At 34.5% G+C, this 14,547-nt stretch overlaps 1 long non-coding RNA gene across 1 annotated transcript; it reads left to right on the top strand.

Moving 5' to 3' along the window:
- Nucleotides 1–5,611: 5,611 nt before the first annotated feature.
- Nucleotides 5,612–10,559, top strand: LOC127867167 (uncharacterized). The gene is made up of 2 exons (XR_008043342.1): nt 5,612–5,709; nt 8,941–10,559. It is a non-coding gene; the product is annotated as an uncharacterized LOC127867167 (long non-coding RNA).
- The last annotated feature ends 3,988 nt before the right edge of the window (nt 10,560–14,547 follow it).

Genomic DNA, 14,547 nt, shown 5'->3' with positions numbered 1-14,547 from the left:
AATGGATTTTTGTCAAGAAGAGCCTTTCTTTAAACGAAAAATACAATAAAGCTGATATTGTCGCCCCTGATGAGCCTAAGCGGACGTCACAGGCTAATCCGGAACAACGTTGTATGCTTATGCATTAAACCCCCTTTTTACAGAGCGGGGTCCATTGGTTCCAGTTTCCAGACAAAGTGAAGTTTGCAGAGTCCATCATCGTGCAGTGCTACAACATTTACCTCCCTTCCCTTGGCAAGTCCATTTACGTGATGACCACACTTGGTAGATTTTACAACATTGAGGTAAGGATGGAAGTTTGATTCTTTTTTTTCAAGAATGGATACGGGAGACAGCTATTAAAAGCTTGCAATAATCCATATTGAGGGAGACAACTCAGAGTAGTGATTTAGGACATAGATCATGGAAGCGGTTACCTCTCCCACCTCTCCACGGTACACGCTGCATTCACAAGAAAAAATCTTCCAAAGCTGGAAGATCTTCTTTTAATCCTGCCTCTGTTTCAAACATTGACCTCATAAAGCAGGTCGAATAAACTAGTTGATCTCTGGCAGTATCGCACGTACCAAGATCTAAACGCAAGTACGTATTAACATGTTTTATATCTGACCTTTTAAAACATGTACATGCGAAGTTTCTGCGAAATGTTTCGTCAAAACAAAATGATTGTAAAAGTAATAAATGTGAATTAAATTTAAGCAAACATAAGGCAATGAAGTACTTAATTTCGCCTTTACCTTTATTTTCTAATAACCTTAATATAGGTTACTGTATATAACCTCTAAAAATGGAACATTTATTTCAAGACACACTTCTGTGTATGGGCACTTGCCATGACTTTATTTTTGAATATTTATGTGTGCATGTGGTAGGGAAAACAGTGCTGTATACTACAAATTCTGTGTTTTGATTTTAGGTTGGAGACTACATGGGACTTAAACAGATGGCGGGAAACCCTCATCAACTGAAGATAAGCCGGCAACAAGATGGCCTTTATACAGCGACCGTTGATTCGCGTCGAGATCTTTCTTACATATCAAATGACCTATCTTTTTTATTGTTTAAATCAATTTGGCTTGGAATGCTTTTTCAGGTATGGTTATGAGGGTGTCTACGCGCAAAAGTTTGACTTTATTTTTCGTTGAATCAATCTTTTGCACGACGGTTACCGGTACATTACATTCACCTCTGTGTTGGGCTCAGAACGGACTATTTTTATGAGAGCGTCTAATTCATGTGATGATCATTCCAAGCGTTCATCATGAAGGTTGCAGTTTACTAAACAATCTCTTGCACGACGGTAACATTACATTTACATTTTAAGAAAACCATCTCATACCATACTATCTTATATCAGTTGTATGCATAATGATAATATGGATATGGTTGTTTGATGTGAGCAAACCTACATTTTGTGTCACAGAATATTTAAGATCTACAATTACTGTGTGTATACCTACATATATTTGAAAATAAATTGTAAAATGGCTTTATATACAATATAAAAAGGTAATATAAGAGACAAAACCTACTTATCTGTTGGTACAAAGCTTTCAAAATCACTTACCATATACATTCTTATTATTTTAATGAATCTATCACTGGTTGATTCAATCAGTCAGCCTTATTTGTGCCGAAGGGGCGGATCCATGATTTCTGTTTAGGGGGGCGGTATATTGAAAGATTTTGCTGGGGGTCCAGGGGGCCGCGAAGTTCCCCCGGAATTTGCCCCCGGAAGCTCCATGATTTTAGTGATTTTGAAGGCTTTGTCAATCACTTCTCGAGCATGTCACGCCTTATGTACTTTCATCAAAGTAGCTTATAATGCCAAAAAGTGCAAAGTTTATATGTAATACGGATAAACCGGGCGACAGAGAGTATAAAGTTAAAACATTTAGCGATTATCTGTGATTAATAGTACATGTTGTGAGCGAAAAAGAAGAAAAATGAGTTTAAATAGGTGATTGAGATCTAGTTAAGCATGAAACATCGAATAAAATTAGGGGTTCGCCTATGTGGATAATACCTGTTTACCAAACATGAATACCGGTAAAAGTTTTTTTCTGGAATAACGCAGGTATTGTCGTCATATGGGCCACTGTAGTTATTTTGCATACATTTCAAATCACAATTTTCTGCTTGATCAAAACATGTTTGGGCACACCTTAGACGATAAACATAGAATCTAATTGTATGGCCTTGTTTTAAAAATGAGGCAATATTCAAGTGATATACTGTCAACTTGCCATTTAACAACTCTTAGGGACAAGGCGTATTATATTTTTGTCTGCAATATATCAATATAAATTAAACACAAATCACCATCATTAATGTATAGCCTATCATTTGTATAATATGAAATAATGTCTGTTTTCAGGAAATACACTGCATGGATATTTATGGAAAAAAACATTTCCCCATTAATAGAAAGGCATTTGTTCACCAGTAGGCAGTAACATAATCATTAGAAAAGTGTCAACATCAGACATGAGAAATTCAGTCCCCCTTGTACAATGTTGAAGAGTTCAAATGTGAACAACAAGAGCACCGTCTAGCGGGTGCACAGTGCTCATTTATTTTTATTTTTAAAGGTAAAGGGACCTATCTCAATACTTCAATCAAAATGGGGAGTGGGGTGGAGAGGGATATATAGTGTGGGTGTATGGTCATTTATAACATTATCTTTCAAAAAAAAAAAAAAAATGAAATTTGTATTTTTGGGAGGATTCTTGCGTGGGATGGTTGGCCAGTCATTCAAAAATAAAATAATAAAAATAAATATTTGTGTTTTTTTAAGATTTTTTTTTTTGGGGGGGGGGATTCTGAGGTTGGGCCTTGGGATGGTTTGGTTGATGTCCATTGTGGTATGTCAGGTAAGTGTTGTATTGTCAAAGTATGAATCAAATCTGATCATAAATAAAGAAGTTATGGCAGTTTTAGCAAAATTTAATAATTTGATTTTGAGAGTCAATGTCATTCAAACGACAGGGTCAAATTCAACTTGCCAGGTACAGTACCCTCATGATAGTTAGAAAGTTTTTAAAGTTTGAAAGCAATAGCCTTAATACATCAGAAGTAAAGTGGATCTTAACACAAAATTTAACAAAATATTCAAAGTTAAAAAGTCAAAAATGGGACATAATTCCATCAAAATACCTAACAGAGTTATGCAACTTGTCCTGTACAGTCCCCTTATGATAGTTAGTAAGTGTTAGTTAGTAAGTGTTGCAAGTATGAAAGCAATAGCTTTGAAACGTTAGGAATAAAGTGGACCTAAAAACAAAATTTAACCAAATTTTTAAGTATAAAAGGGGCCATAATTCTGTAAAAATGCCATTCAGAGTTACATAACTTTGCCTGTACAGTCCCCTTATGATAGTTAGTAAGTGTTGCAAGTATGAAAGCAATAGCTTTGATACTTTAGGAATAATGTGGACCTAAACACACAAAAAGATGAGCTAAAAAGGGCATAAGTGATAATGAAGAAACATTATACAGAAAATGTTAAGTAGCTGGGTATGGAAAATATACTGAAAAGTACCCTTGAGTATGGCAAGTTGCCTTAAATTGTATTTAACTAAGCCGGGTAAATCGTAGTATAGTCTCTTTTCCTGTATATTCGGCCACTTAAGAGTAAAATTGACTTTTTCTACTGAATGAAAAGATTTTCAGCACAAGTGAGACATTTAATTAAACATGTATATCCATTATATCTTCCTCACAAAAGTATGGCAAAATAATTTACAACGCAGGTGTTTCCTTAGTAACAGGCCAATTCTAGGTGGGCACCCTAGCAACCCTGATTTGTTGGTATGTTTCCTATCAATCTGTTCAATCATTATTTTTATAAAAAGACATACAACTTTTGAAGTAATTTGGATATAAATCATTAAATAAATATTCTTATAGACTAATAAACGAAAACATACTGTTCAAAAGTGAATATTCTCTGAATTATTGGTATTTACACAGCATGTGTAGACGATTTTACTGAAATTTTACCTAAATTTAAATTTTCCCTAAAAAAATCTAAAATTCACATGTTTTTAACCAAAACACAACATCAATGTTATAGATTTTTAAAATAAGCATAACTAACTTAAGTTTTATCAGAAATATGTCATAATTACCAAAATATATAATGAAACAAAAGGATAGAAGGCTACTTCAGAGTACCCCGGGTACTGTCAAATGAAGTACATGTGCATGTAGCACCTGAACCGACGACAACTAGAGCCTGATCATATTGTAATAAGGAGGATATTTGATCATCTAAAATATGCCGTTCTTCACAGGCAGTCTTTACTCTCATATATTTAAATCACTAGCATGAGAGCACTTTTTGCTTTTTGTCCATTTGGTTCACATTTATTTTGTCAGAGGTAAAATCAGGTGTGTAACTGTGTATGGATGTCATCTTTAAGTTTAAAGGGTGGAAAAAATTATGCATGGGTAATACATTAATAATAATAAAGTCTACATGCTAAAATATATTGATTTTTAACACAAACCAACTGGTTCGTATGAATAATGTTCAAGAGTCTTCTACTAGTAATCATAATGTTAGAACTTAGACCATACTAAAATTACTATCAGATTTGATTACAAATTCACATTCTAAACATGAATTTAAAAATGTAAAATGTTAAAAAAAATATTTTCCCGTATACTGTACAACTAGGTCCCCTTATTTGTTCGATAAATACAACAGAACTGACAGTCTCCTTTCTGTAACTACACGTTTGCCGTCGAAGCGATGCCTAACGTCACTCAATGTGTTCATTTGTTTACATTTGTGAAGTGCGCGGAATGATTCCATCTGCGTAAATGGACAAAAAATAGTTCCAAAGAGAAAACTAACAAGTTTTTGTCCGATGAATCGTTAATTTATAAGTCATATAACTTAATTTAATGCATGCGAACTTAAATATCCAATAAAATATACATTGAATGCGTTTGTTCGGTTTTACCCAAATTTTAGGCAAAATGGCATGCTGAGCCTTTCGTAGAGGTGTATGTGAGAGCGAGGAACGACAATTCTGCGTGGAGATTGTCGTTAAAGTTGTTGCTTTTACATTGAATTTGTTAAGGAAATATTTTAGTATATTGTGACCTATACGGCGTTTCTTTATAAAAATAGAAAGGTTACACTCCACTAATACACAATTACTTTCGGTCGTCTGCAATTGATTTTATTTTTCAATGAATTATCATTAAATCGAACAAAATAATGCTATGTAAAAGACATAATTTAAAATGAAGCAGGATAAATCGAATACATGGTTAGTGCCGAGATGGAGAAAGTTTTTCCGGCTCGATAACATTTGACGTTGTCGTTTCAAGCTTTATCAAACAATTGAGGTATTTCACGTGACGTCATCAAATATCCGGCGGCCATTTTGAAGGCCTCGATTTGGATAGGCAAACACCCTGTTTCGTCACGGAGAATTATTTTGTATAAAGAAGAGTTAAATATAGAACGAATACGTAAAATGGTCGTCAAGTGTTCTATTTTTGGCTGTGTTAATAGAAAAGATAGAGAGCATGACCTTGAATTTTATCGGCTTCCGGCAATAACAACAACTCAAGGAGAAAAGCATGAAGAATTTTGCAGACTTCGTCGGCGAACATGGCTGGCAAATATTTGTCAGAGCTTCGAGAACAAGAACGAAAACAACGTTCGTGTGTGCTCTTCGCATTTCATAACAGGTAAACATCTGGACAACTCTAAAATTAGACTATTATTCCGATTAAAAAACTCGTAAATAATATCAAAATTAACCTTAAGTAGCGATGGGCACAAGGGAGGCAACTGCATACGGCTCATTTATTACTGAACAATTCCTGCGCGAAATCTCGTTCATAAAAATAGTGCCGATAGGGGGTCGGCATTACGTCGTTTTTAAGGTGGTTTTCGATTGGATATGGTTAAAATAACCACTAATCATATAAGTTAATACATTTATGTTCGCGGGCAAAGCACTTTCGTTTCCACACAGTTGCGTCGAAGATTAAAAGAAAGCCTAAGAAAATTTCCGAGATCGAGAAAAATAGGTAAGATACATTGCCCAGTAGAAAAATTGCTTTTATTTTGAAGGTTAATCATTCTCCTTTCCATTCATGCCACTAATTGCTTTGCAAAATGCCGTAATTCTGCTGGTTGTTGCTAATGTATGGACCCCCTATTGACCCATTTCATGAATGGCAAGATGGCCGCCGTTGTTTAAAATTCATACGACGTAAATATCAATTGTTCTTTTTTTGCTCTGTTAAGTTGCCAAAAAATGTGTTGTACGTGCTAAACATCATTTAAGGATATATTTATGCCGACATTATAACGTAATGGTAGATTTCATTCGTATATCTGTCAATAGACGTTTCGATAATACAAAATACAGACTTGCACTATTCGGACAGCAAGTATTTCGGATATTGCATTAATGATACAAGATACAAGAATCTTTATTTAACGTCGGATGTGAACAACAATTCGATACAGTCACTGTATTTTAGTTATATTATGTAGATATATTATTTCTTTGATTTCAATTATTCTTTTTGCAGACATATGTTTGATACTAATAAGTCAGAGTCTCAGGATTGGGAAGAGTTTGACTCGGAGTCTAACAGTGAGCGTTCGGAGTCTGACAGTGAGCGGTCGGAGTCTCACAGTGAGCGTGTATCACCGCAGCCAGGTCAATTTACACAGGACCGGGCTGCAAAAGCTGAAAAGTTGAAGCTTCCGCATCAGGTACTAGATAAAAAAAAATATGCAATTTTAACCAATAAATATTTTTCTTAGTATGTAAATGACATTTCAGCAGAATGACATTTTGAAACATAAACCCCATGTAATTTTATTTTATGGCAATGTATCGGTCATTTTGAAATACATTTATTATCAACATTAATTAATCATCATTATTGTAATTCACTAATGTTTATGCATTTGAAATATATACTGTTATACTTTTAAGAAGTCAGATATCACAAAATGTAGTTTAAAAAGACAGATATCACATAATTGAGTTTAAGAAGACTGATATCACAAGATGAGGAAGAGCAGTCTTTTTTTTAATTCTAAAGCTGTAGCCTAATCTAGTCTACAATCCCTCGGAAATTTTCATAAAAAGGCTACATCCTCTCAATTTTTTTCATTATATTCATGCACTTAACCCAAAAAAAGAAACTTACACCTGGAAATTACATTCCCCTATGACTAACATTGCGTGAGTTGTATCCCCAAATTTTGGGTTTCACACACTTTTTCCTATATAATATGAAGGCTAAGGCCCCTTCCCCCAACAGCCTTAAAAAAGCCTTGAATGGTAAAAACAATGAACCTTTAAGCTATTTTCCGTTTAAGAAAGTCCCTTCTTAAAGAAAATCCAGTTGAAGCAGAAAGTGTTGTCCCTGATAAGCCTGTGTGGACTAAACAGGCTAATATGGGATGACACTTTAGGCTCATGCATTAAGCCCCGTTTTCCCAGAGTGCAGCTAAAATGTTCATTTACATGTTACAGAGTACCGCAAGATGCTGCCGTTTGTGAATGCGCCCCGATAGAGGAGATTGAGGCAAAGAAGCTGAAGGCAGCGGGGGGAAAAGAGAAGAAATCAGGAAGAAATCGCCATAGGGGATAACTGAATATAAGATTTTTTAAACCATTGGATAGGTTTGTTAGTCACCTATCTTAGGAAAAATACTTACAGATACATTGAAGTTCAAATAACTAGTGTTAGGTTTTATTTAAATAAGAAGAATTTTGGTTTTTGAACCTATTTAATGAAGCAAATGATTTTACTTTTGTTAAACATGTGTGGCAGTGAACTATTGTCTGCATGTTAACCTTATTTAAGTATTGGCTGTTGTTCTTGTGGTGTATTTATAATTTGAGGACTTATTTTACCTAATGGACAATTTATTTTAATTGAGTGAACAACATATAAAACTTGTCAAAACTATTGAAAGCACCCATAAGAATTTCATTGTTTTGTAGTGACCACTATGTCTGCTCGTGACACTGTCGGTCTGACATGTGAGAGTGCAGTTGAAGTAAAATGATTCATCAATCATTACTTATGAAAAATTTCAATCTTTGGGATTAGTTTTTGCCTATATGCTACCTTTGACTGACAAAAAAACCAACATCAACAATGTTGTTTTTTTTTAATTTGAACAACTCGTCATCGTGATTGGGAGGCATGTGTCATTTTAATTCATCATTATGTAATGTCGGGTAATTGGACATTTCACAAGTATTTATATATTGTGTATGCACAACAAATACAAATTGTGTCAACAAATTATGTGTTAGTTCACCATTAGTTATCATTAAAAATAAAACCTTAAAAAAGCTGCAGAGTTGTTGTTGATAGCAGTAAATGCCCCCTTATTTTGCCATAAACTGTGCAGTAAAAAGTGCAAAACCAATAAAAAATATGTGTTATTAATATGTTTTAATGTGTTTTATATCTAAAAAGGCATTCACATAGATAAAAATAACTTATAAATGGCCAAAATAGCTGGTTAAATGCAAATGTCAGTTGTTTGCTGGCAATGAACCAGATTTTTGGCAGAAAAAACAGCAGAAAAATTCACCTATTTTTTTACGTGTTTTAAAAAAAATCATAAAAAATCTATTTTTCATCCAAATAAAAAAAGAAAGAAATCATTATGTTTGTTTTAAGTAGTATAACATCAATGCCAAATATCATTCAAATATTCCCATTAAAAAAAAATCATTGCCTCTTGCTACCTTAAGTCTAGCGACGATCTGTAGTGGAGACTAATCATAAATAACTGTCAGAAAGCCAACGCTCATCTTGTTAGGAAGTTATAATTTGACTTTCGTCAAGTGTATCAGTTAAATTGTTACTATTGTCGGCTGTTTTTACTTTTTACCAAGAAGTGAGCCTTATTAAAAGTTGTCTTTTTTTCAGGAAAGAAATCTAATTTGTATGACCAACTAAATCCTGACTGGGCCCCGACTGTTAACCTTGGTCTAAAGAGAAAGCAGCCTTGTCCTGACAGGTAAGCTCGCCAACGAAAAAGACTACTGTCAGCTTCAGCATTTGAAAACCGGGATGTAAACCTGTGTTCAGAGAATGAAGAACTCCCTGAACCAGCAGTTACTGACACTGGAATTTCATGTCAAACAGACATAGGCTTAGAGCTTATGACTGCGATGCAGGATGAGCTTCAGCAACTTCGAGTTGAAAACATGGAACTGAAAAGGCAATTGAATGGTTACACGACTCGATATGAAATTGATTACTTTGCAGATAACAACGAGAAAGTAAAACATTTCACTGGACTGCCGGATTTCTTGACCCTGACTATACTCTTCGAACATATTAAAGACTTTCTTCCTTCAAGCTTTGTTATGGGGAAGTTTAAGATGTTCATATTAACTCTTGTTAAACTTCGACTTAACATGTCCAATGTATTCTTAGCCTACGAGTTCGACACTACCCAGCCGACTGTGTCGAGACTGTTTACAAGTTGTATATCAACTTTGTATAAAAGACTTTCAAGGCTCATCAGATGGCCGGAAAAGGAGCCTTTAAAAAAGACTATGCCAATGGAATTTAGAAAGAATTTTGCAAAAAAAATGCACAGTCATCATTGATTGTTTTGAAGTTTTTTGCGAAAAACCCAGTGGACTTACTGCACGTGCTGAAACGTGGTCATCGTACAAGCATCATCATACAGTTAAATATTTAATAGGCATCACACCTCAAGGAACTGTCTCATATCTTTCTAACGGATGGGGTGGTCGTGTAAGCGACAAGTACATTACTGAAAACTGTGGGTTTTTAGATAAATTGCTGCCAGGGGACCTAGTGCTAGCTGACCGGGGATTCAATATTGCTGAAAGCGTAGGAATAGTGTCTGCAGAGGTGAAGATTCCAGCATTCACAAAAGGAAAATATCAACTTTCACCTCTTGACGTGGAATCTACTAGGAAACTTGCACATTCAAGAATCCATGTTGAGAGGGTGATCGGAAGTGTCAGACAAAAGTACTCTATCTTGAATGGTTCTGTGCCAATATCATTTCTCATGAACAAAGATATTGAAGGAAGGTGTGTAATGGACAAAGTTGCAACTGTTGCATGTGGCCTTGTTAATTTGTGTGAATCAATTGTGAACTTTGACTAAAAGCGCAATAAATAATGAACAAAGACTAGCAGTGTAAAATAAGTGCATGTTTATTATTGTTTGCAAAGAACTGGCAGTATAATGGGATGTTCATTATTGTTTGCTTATGAAATAATTACACAAAACCTGGTCAAATAAAATTATAAACTATGAACATAAAGCGTACGTAATTGTTATGAATTTTATACAAACATTTACTTGTTTATGTAGTGTTTTATACAGGAAGGAAAAGGGGCGTGGTGCAAAATTTCAAAAAAGGGCACTTTTGCGCGCGACATCCATAAAAAGGGCACAAATATATCTGTATAGTGACTTAATAACAAGCTTTGTTACACACAAACATTGTATGTATAGTTTTGAGATTTATTGTTGAATAATTAAACCAACAAAATCCAGAATGTATATTTTATAATGTGTTTTATATTTTCATGTAGTAACAAAAAACTAGATTAAACACCATAGGATATATATCTTATACAAACTATAGCTTTTCAAAGAAGTCTTAGAATACTGTCCACACTAGGAGCTCGAATACTTAGATCTGATATTGGTAGCCTTATTATTTTATAATAGCCTGACCGTATTCCATTTCGTACAACGCTAATTTTAATCAGACAATGTCCCAACTTACTGTGTTGTTTTTGCGCTTTAAATTATAGTGATTGATAAATGTCCCATAAGCAATGTTTAATATGATTAATATCACTTTTATACGCAATAAGATGTGGGATTGAGGTACCCACCCGGCGTCAGAAAGCGCGTAAAACTTCACCGAATTCCCAGTTATAAAGCGCTATTTCGTGTCAAATGCACGGGTAGGGGGGGAATGTTTCGGTAATAAATTTGTTAATAACACGGGTAAATTCCGGTGAAGTGTTAATTTATTGCTAATACCATCATTACACGTAATAACGGGTTCGATTTCGGTAAGCGCGCAAGCGTTTGAGAGCTATTTAATGTACCGATTTACCCGTTATAAATAGCTGATGTTCTTTTTAATCGTATATTTTTTGCATTTGCAGAATAACTAAATGTCATCAACCCCTTTACAAGTGTAATATGGTGTTAAACAAGTCCATAAAATCATCCGGAATATCGCGTAAATCTATATGCAGTCTCTAGACCAATTCACGCGTGACGTCACGCGCACCTGCGTGTCTTTATCCGTGCTACTCTGGTAGGCAAAAGAAAGACACGATCAAAGGGGAGATATCGAGCACGATATTTATTGTCACGCTCTACATCTATATTAAATACATTATTTAATATATTTTGATATGTATACGATCATTTTTAGATTTAAGATTTAAACATCCCAAAAGTTGTTGTACTGGACTCAAACAAATAAGAATAAAAACAAACAATAAATAGATCGATTCCATGCACACAGCATATATTAACCTACCACTATGACAATCCATAATCAGGGACCTATACAAACATTGTATAGGTCCCTGCCATAATCCATCTGTTATTAAGTATGTACAATTGCTGCAACTAAAGAACAGGGTCTGAACTAATAACACTTTGTTTATGTGTTCAGGAATCTTTGAGTATCAGATCAAATTTGTTAAATCGTATAACGTAATTTACCCATTGTTCATCTTATGTACCCCAATATACATTTGATTTATTCATACTCGTGTTTGTTGAAATATGTTTTCTGGCGCGTATCAATATCAACCACATGTCTGTGATGTTGACGAGGTACATTGTGCAAGTCAACTAAAACAAGTCTTCCTAAACATTGAACTAAATTTTACAATTATATCATTCTGTAATCTGACCATAGCTGATTACATCAATGCACACATTATAAACTCGGTAGTATTATTGGCAAAATATTTTATTTTTAAATGCAAACAGGCAAACGGGAAAAAAACAACACCATAAATAGATTTTCTTGTGTCCTTTTAATAATATAATTTAACAACAGGAATTAATCGCGACTTTACAAAATAAATTACATATATTGTATATTCGTTGTGCGCTTTTTATGCTCAAAAAAGTGTAAATATACTTTGTGACATAGTTTCACCTACCTTAAAGAAACATATATGTATTTTTATTGTTATATACAAAATATATTATGTTGACGATGGGAGTAAAAAGGAAATTACTAAAAAAAGTATTGTCTGTCTGTCTAGGAAAACTAACACTTTGACACATTAAATTAATTTAATTTAATTGGTTTGATTTGATTGTTTGCATCAATCTTAAAATCATGTTAGCCTTTGTATTCCGGTGTTTAATTGCCCCCTTTGTTCGGCACAAGCCGATTATCTCGTTTTGATCAGATATTGTCCCTACTTAACTAACAGCAAAGTGTCATAAACTACAGCAGGGACCTATACAAACAATAGGTCCCTGACCACAGGTGGTATATGAAAGTCTGGTCATTAAACACAATTGATGGTACCACCATGTCTTCTCTTTCTAGTACCGGTAGTATTGAGCAGTTATTTGGGGTTGAGTAATATACCGCCAAAGTTCAACTGTTCAATTAGATATGCTACATATCGTAAAAAAATATCAAATAATTTGTCCAGTATATATTTACAGAAAATGTACGCTTTGAAGATACTAGCCTGTTTGCCGGTAATTTATAACAAAACGTATTTAATAAATGGTAAATGTACATATAATCATTAAACGTATTTAGCGGGTACCGGTTAATTAAAACTACGTCATTCCGTTTGAAGATTGAATGTTACGGCCATGCACAAACGACATCATGAAAACAAGAAATTACGTATGACTACCGGGGTAAATAATATTTGCGAAAAATAAAAAAACAATGTAGATATATATTAAAAAATGTCAGATATTTGTCACTCATATACACTTGTAAAGGAATTTCAATATACATGAATTCACAGGTTAATTTGCATCATGTGAAGTTGTGTTTTTCAGTTGTATGTTACGATTCATCTATAGTGTTATTCACCTTAAAAACAAATCATCCAATTTAAAAGAAAATGATCATAACATTTAAATACTGTCATGCACTTCGCTTTTAATAGGGCTTTGTTGTACCGGTATGTCAGATTTTAATGCACCCCTTTTCTTTCACTCATTTTTTTTTACCACACTTTCATACTCATACAATTGATAATTATAATTATATAATGGGGATGCTTTATTATTTTTTGTAATTTTTGAAGTCCTTCTGCAAGAAATACAACGGCTAATGCATAGCTTTGTTTTGTGAAATTGTCGGTGTTTAGTCTTCAGACCACCTTTACCTTGATGCTTATGACTAACGAGTATATATTTTTTTATAGATAAGAATACATGTATTAATTAAACAATATTGACATTAAAAATGCAATATCTTTAATAGTATTTAGGTTATGATGTTGTTGTTAATGTTTTCGATATATTGACTAAACACGTGCCGTTATCTATATGACATAGTGTTTATCGTAACTGTACCCAGTGCTTTTGCCTACCAGCGCATCGCGCATGCGCGAAAATTCAGAATCAAAACAATAACAATGAATTGGTCTATAGGCAAAAGAAGCCATTTTGGTGTTAGCTTGTCTAGGTTTTCTTCCCGCTGAGCCACGTGATTAAGTGGGCGGAGCGATCACTGAAAAGGCGTCATGTCAATTCATCAACACACATCTACTGTGAGCCTGCGCCAATTATATTGGATAGGAGGCGGAGGGTTATTTTAATCGACAGCTTTAATATGTCACAGGTTGCTATTTTCGGCGTATGGCCAATTTTCAGGAAGTACAGTGGACGTCATGGGGTTTTGTAATCGGCGTATGGAAACAATTATCGGGCGTAATATACGGCCGTACGCCGCTTAGTGCAAGCCCTGTAAATTATTTTTTATTAACTTAATACTGTTTTGCATTAAATTGAAATCAAATCAATATTTTACAGATACAACTGGTGTTGTTTTTTAAAATTTAATTACGCGTAAAAATAAATGTTTTGATATAACTGAATTATGCATGATATGCACAATTTCCACGTGAATAACATCGAGGTTTTCATCAAGTCTCCTAAGTAACTGTGCACGATTGTATCCGGACCGATTAGTGTTACAAAGCCACTGAAATTATCGACTGATATTGACACATGGTTATTCACGCATGACGAATTCACAACCGCGCGAATCTTCGCTGATAATAGTCGGCTTAGAAGCTTGGTTAAGAGGCAATTAAGATGTTATCAATAAGGTCGCGCACGGCGGAAAACAGGGCGGCGGCCTTTGAAAAGGGCAGCGTGGCGCTGATTTGCTTTGAAAGGGGCAGCGAGGCGCCACGCTAAAACGGCTTGGATAAAACACTATTATGTACAAATGTACCATGATTTACTATATACGAGTCGCATAATGCATGTGCGTAAAGTGTCATCCCAGATTAGCCTGTG

This window comes from Dreissena polymorpha, chromosome 1, assembly GCF_020536995.1.
Source record: "Dreissena polymorpha isolate Duluth1 chromosome 1, UMN_Dpol_1.0, whole genome shotgun sequence".
Lineage (NCBI taxonomy): Eukaryota > Metazoa > Mollusca > Bivalvia > Myida > Dreissenidae > Dreissena > Dreissena polymorpha.
This window is presented reverse-complemented; position numbering and strand designations above follow the sequence as displayed.